General features: G+C 43.4%; 1 long non-coding RNA gene across 1 annotated transcript in view; it reads right to left on the reverse strand.

Moving 5' to 3' along the window:
* Positions 1-5,405, reverse strand: part of LOC147034240 (uncharacterized) — a 62,888-nt gene extending 57,483 nt beyond the window's left edge. The window contains exon 1 of the long non-coding RNA XR_015057610.1: positions 5,026-5,405. This is a non-coding gene — a long non-coding RNA (uncharacterized LOC147034240). The remainder of the gene's footprint in view (positions 1-5,025) is intronic.
* Positions 5,406-5,728: the final 323 nt, after the last annotated feature.

The following is a 5,728-nucleotide window of genomic DNA, read 5'->3' on the forward strand; positions in this document are numbered from 1 at the left end:
CCTTGTCAGGTCACCACTCCAACACAGGATACCAGCAAGCTGGTACTCATTTTGCTGACCTCAGAAGGATGACAGGCAGAGTCAACCCCACCTGATATTCATTCAATAGGCGAGTGGGATTTTAACTCATGATCCTAGGATTCCAAGCCTACCCCTGTAACCATTAAGCCAACACCAGGCATACAGGTTTAATCGATAGACAGCATGTTGTACTTTAAAAACATTTTGCATGTCTATCTGTGAATCTCAATAAGGATGTAAAATGAAGTGAAACAGACGAAAAATGGATCTTTTATAACACATAGTTGTTATTGTTGTTGTTGCTTCTGTCGTGGTGGTTGTTGTTTGTGTGCTCTTTCTGTACACTTTTGTATATTTTTCTATTGATTCGAGAAATATTACTAGATGTAATTTTGTGTGCTCCTTCCGTGTCCTTCTGAAGAGTTCCTGCTGCCTATGAGCGAACGTACCTAACGCATCATGCCAGATCACTGTAACCCCCAGTGACTCATCCTTTGTTAAATATGGTGAGTCACAATGGCACAGGGTGGATATGACTTAAAAGTTAAAACATTCATGGAGTTGTACCCTCAATACAAAAGGTTGAAACACAATGCTCCAAACTGGTTAACAATCATCGGGATTTTTGTGTTCCTTATATACACACAAACAGTCGTTTCTTCTCCAGCGAACCTTGTGCCGTGTTCACCCCTCTACTCATTCGACTTGCTGTTCTGCAATTCATGGAACACGTTTTCTCACTTTGTCCATCCCCGAGGCTCCAAAATCTTTAGTTTTTCGTCTCCACCTTTAAAGTCAGACTTGTGTTGAAACATGCTGTTGCTTTGTCGTCATGCCACCTTGCTCTTGCTTCTTCACTTACAATTCCCTTTAACAACGATTTGCCTTCGGCCTTTCGACGCAAAACCCATCCACAGACAGGAAACCTTTGGAACATTTTGTCACTGCTGTATAAGATTACATTCTACGAGCCATGCTGCAATGTCACACACACATATATATATATATATATATATATATATATATATATATATATATATATATATATATATATATATAGATTTATATGTATATATTTTTTCATATATATGTAAATGTATACATATATCAGTCCTCGTATTCACATCCCTCCAATGCATATATTACAACCAATGAGGGACTCAAAATGGCTTCCTCCAGATAAATGACTGCAAAGTTCACAAATGTTCATTTGTAAGTGTTTTTGTTTACGTATATATTATAGGGATCTTTTTCTTCTCCTTCTTCTTCTTCTTTTATGGCCACAATTATTCCCACGTTCTTGTGGGGTTGACAGGGGGAAGCTTGTCCCACGTCCATCTTCCAGGGATGTGAAATAGTGGGGCAGAGAACAGCAATTTTTGAGAGGAATCGTGCAAATGATGATACAAGCATCAAATTTGGCACATTTGTTCTCCAGGGGATTCTAATCAAATCTGCCTGATTGGCCATTTGAAAATCCAAATTTTGATAAATTTGAAGAAAAAAAAAAAACTTCAAAAAAGTCAAGATCACAAATCAATGTTGGATGCTGGCTGAGATTGGTGAATGTTTCAGAAACATCATCAAAGACGTTCCAAGTCTGCCATGCAGTTTTCTTCCCTTTACCGCGGAAGGCAGACACGACGTCACATCCAGTGAACGCATGGAAGTATGGGATCCCTCTAGCGTTCTCAGGCCCTATTGCAGAAACTACCTCATGGACTGGAATCCATCGCGCCTTGGCTCTTTGGACAAAGGCAATCCACATGTTCTCAAGACCTAGTTCCTGTAAGGATGGCAGTACAGATATTGCTATGACTAGTACGTCCATGTCATTGGCCTTAATGATAATGGACTTGCTACCATCCGTCGTTGCATCCCTGACGTGTACAAATATTCGAGTGACAGCTTCTTCATGACAACATGGAGACACAGCATCCAGTGACTTCCTTGTGTTGCTAATGGCATCTTCTCCTTTTGTGACAATGACTGTGCTTGTCGTTTGTGCTTCGCACATCTTTTCCGCAAGGAAGTGAAACAGCTCAGTCTTGTTGCTGTCATCTCGAAGAAAGCTTCTCCAGTTACCTGGGGTCTTACGGGTTCCTGTCACTCTTCTTCTGATTCGTTGCCCTCTTTTCGACCTTGCCTCAGATTTCAGACTTGACTTCTTGTACACATCAAACACTACGTCCATCCCTCTCGTACCTGGCACCAAAGGATTCCACCTTTGGGATGATGTCTTCTTTAACATAGTCATCAAATATCTTTGAAGTGCGTGGAGGTAGGGCATTGATAAGTGCTGAGCCATCAATGATGACTGCATCTCCTCTTAGTTCTCTGTCTGGGATGTTCACTTGCGCTTCAAGAATTTCAGCCAGCTGTGACTTCAAAATTATTTTTTTTTTTTTTTCAAATTTTTCAAAATTTGGATTTTCAAATGGCCAATCGGGCAGATTTGATCAGAAAGCCCTGCAGAACAGAAATGCCAAATCTGATGCTTGTATCATAATTTGCACGATTTTTCTACTATCTACTACACTAAAATGAAAAAATTATTGATAATGAGATGAAGTAATTTTTCAAGAGTCCCTTTGCCTGTTCATATTATCAAGACCATTGAGCGCTTACAACTTAACGGATTCACCTTGTGAGACCGAGTAAAAACATGTCAATGCACCGAAATGACCCCATGCACGGTAATCCTGAATGTTATTACCCCACACGTGTGAAGCCAAAAGCGGGGTAAAGCAATTGGTTCACTCTGTCTGTCTGTCTGTCTGTCTGTCTGTCTACAGACATCAGTTTGCGATTGAGGAACTCCTTAATTTCAATTGGTTGTTGTATATTGAACACTGTAGAACATGAATCGGAACATGAACCTGCAGTTGAGCAGTATTTTGGCAAATTGTACGGAATCTCGTCCCGAGCATGCATGCAAGGAGAGGAGAAAGTTAATTTTTAAGTGGTGTCGCTACTTCAATATTTGGTATGTCTTTCCTTCCGTCCGTCAAATTTTTTTTCATCGGTGCAGACGCTGAATTGACACAAGGGAGAGCTCAAGCTACCTAGTTTTAGTCTATCTGCCTGTCTGTCATTCAAACAAAATTGAAATCATTTCAAACAGGAAACTTGCTTTTTTTTTAGGGATGTCGACTCATTAAGAACACAATCAACAGGCACAAATAACTCGTGTAACATGTTAAATAAGGTGGTGTAAAAAATGATGTGTCAACGGTGGTAAACTTCCAAAACCTCCAGTTTAACAGTACAGCACTTGAACATACAAGAACGCTATTTTCCACCATCTTCACCAATCAAATTTGCTGCTCAGCGTTGGGGAATATCGACAATCAGACAAAATCGCAGCTCTTAGGAAATAGAGAATGTGCATGAAAATGCAAAACAAGAGGTTAAAAAGACCTTTCCCATTTTTAATTTTTTTTTGTACACAATGTCAAGGCTCGTATGAGAGCGAACACACAGAACGTACAACAAGGGGAGCAGGAGACAAGAGGGGTGGGAGAGAGAAGGAAAAAAACATTGTGGAACAGATACATGAGATCTGTGGAAGGGAGAGGGATGGGGTGGGGTACATGGAGTAAACAAGATGGACACTATGGGGACTTTCAGGAAGGAAAGCAGGGAATTTGAAGGAGGTGGGTTTGGGGTGGATTAACGGTGATAGAAAAAATTGAGGTTTTGGATGGAGGAAGATAAGAGGTATTGGTGAACAGTTGTTTTGAAGATCGAAAGGGAAGATTGAAGAGAGTGTGGGTGTTTGTTCCAAGGTAGGAAAAAAAGAGGAATGAAAGAGTGAAGGTGAGCAGTGATTGTTGATTTTGGTAGTTTTACCAGAATGGGATATTGGTGGACCTTAAGCACCCTGTGGAAATATGGGTGGGGGGGGGGGGAGACATCTCAGGGCGAGGGAAGGGCGAGGCCAGAGAGGAGACGGTAGAAGCCAGAAAGACCATCGACCTGCCTCCTGTGAGAGAGTGAGATACCCAAAGACTCAGCCTCATCGCGCGAGATACCAATGATCCTAAATACTTTGGTTTCCACAGCGTGAAGCCAAGAAAGGTGTGAGGTGGGAGCACCAGCCCAGAGGGGAGAGCAGTACTCTGTGCGAGAGCTGTGCCGCTAATGCAGTGCCCTCTGCTGGTTAGGGCAGAATTTGAAATTTTTTCATGGTGCCGACATAGCTCGCTTACTCTTTGCGAAGGACACCATGGGGTATTTAACATCCACTACCGAATGCTGGTAGAGGGAAGGCCCAGTTGAGCGTCCATCTGAGGACCAGCACACACACACATTGATGGATCACCATGCCTGTGAAACACCAGGATGAATGTTTATAGCTGAGTCGAGATTCAAACCCAGGCTAGATAGCTTGGAGATGAGTGTGCGTACCATTTGGCCATCCTGTCAGACCCTCCATTATGGTTAGAAAGACACTGTAACCCATCCCTAATGTCTGTGTCTCGAATGATCAACCCCTTTGATCCCATTTATTTAATATTTCTATCCTCTGTTATCCATCTTAATAGTCCAAAAGGCGCTAAAAGAAAATGTGTGAGGCATTTATATAAATAAATAAATACCTTGATATTTTTTTCTTACTAATCCAAAATAATGAGTTGGATGTTGAAAATAAATAGTTGGCGTTCCTAGGATTGTTGTGAGTATCTCTTTTGAAAGAGTTTTGCATGCCTTATGTACGAGTCCTGAACCACGTACTGTTGCGAATTTGGAAACTTCCTGCACTTAACATTCAGTAGTTCCAATAGAACAGTTATATCGGTAAGTATGTGTTTTATAGATAGCTTCCTTGCCCTTGTCTAATGGGAATTAAATGTACGTGAGCTGTGCGTTATTTTAATAGTGAGGATTTTTACACCCCTTATAACAACAACAACAACAACAACAACAACAACAACAACAACAACAACAACAACAACAACAACAACAACAACAACAACAACAACAACAACAACACGCCTTCACCTCGCTTCCTCACACGGACGCCATTGTCTTCCTGCGTTCGACCACGTCCATGGGCGGGGTTTCCTCGGCCACCAGAGCTCCGACCCCGCCCCAGAGAGATGGAATATTCCCCGCGACCAATGAGAGGCGAGACGTCTCAGACATCGACTTTCTCACGAACCCTCGACCAATGGGAGGCGTGAGACACCACAGACATCGACTTTCTCACGAACCCCAGACCAATGGGAGCCGAGACGTCTCAGACGGTGATCCTTCCCACAACACCCTCTCCTGCAGGAGAAATTCCATATAAGAAACGCCAGGGCCTTGGAAAGAGTGTGAACGGCAGGGTGAGTGCCAGGGTTGAGCGTCTGGTCTGGTCTGGTCTGGTCTGGTCTGGTCTGGTCTGGTCTGGTCTGGTCTGGTCTGGTCTGGTCTGGTCTGGTCTGGTCTGGTCTGGTCTGGTCTGGTCGGCTTGGCAGCAATCGGGTTCGAGGTGCCAGAGATCGACTCGTCTGGTCTGGTCGGCTTGGCAGCAATCGGGTTTGAGGTGCCGGAGATCGACTCATCTGGTCTGGTCGGCTTGGCAACGATCGGGTTCGAGGTGCCGGAGATCGACTCGTCTGGTCTGGTCGGCTTGGCAGTGATCGGGTTTGAGGTGCCGGAGATCGACTCGTCCGGTCTGGTCGGTTTGCAGTGCTCAATTCGTCTCTCGTCTCGTCCA

This window comes from Eptatretus burgeri, chromosome 1 (genome assembly GCF_056783735.1).
Source record: "Eptatretus burgeri isolate ZD-2024b chromosome 1, Ebu_testis_v1, whole genome shotgun sequence".
In the NCBI taxonomy this organism is placed as follows: Eukaryota; Metazoa; Chordata; class Myxini; order Myxiniformes; family Myxinidae; genus Eptatretus; species Eptatretus burgeri.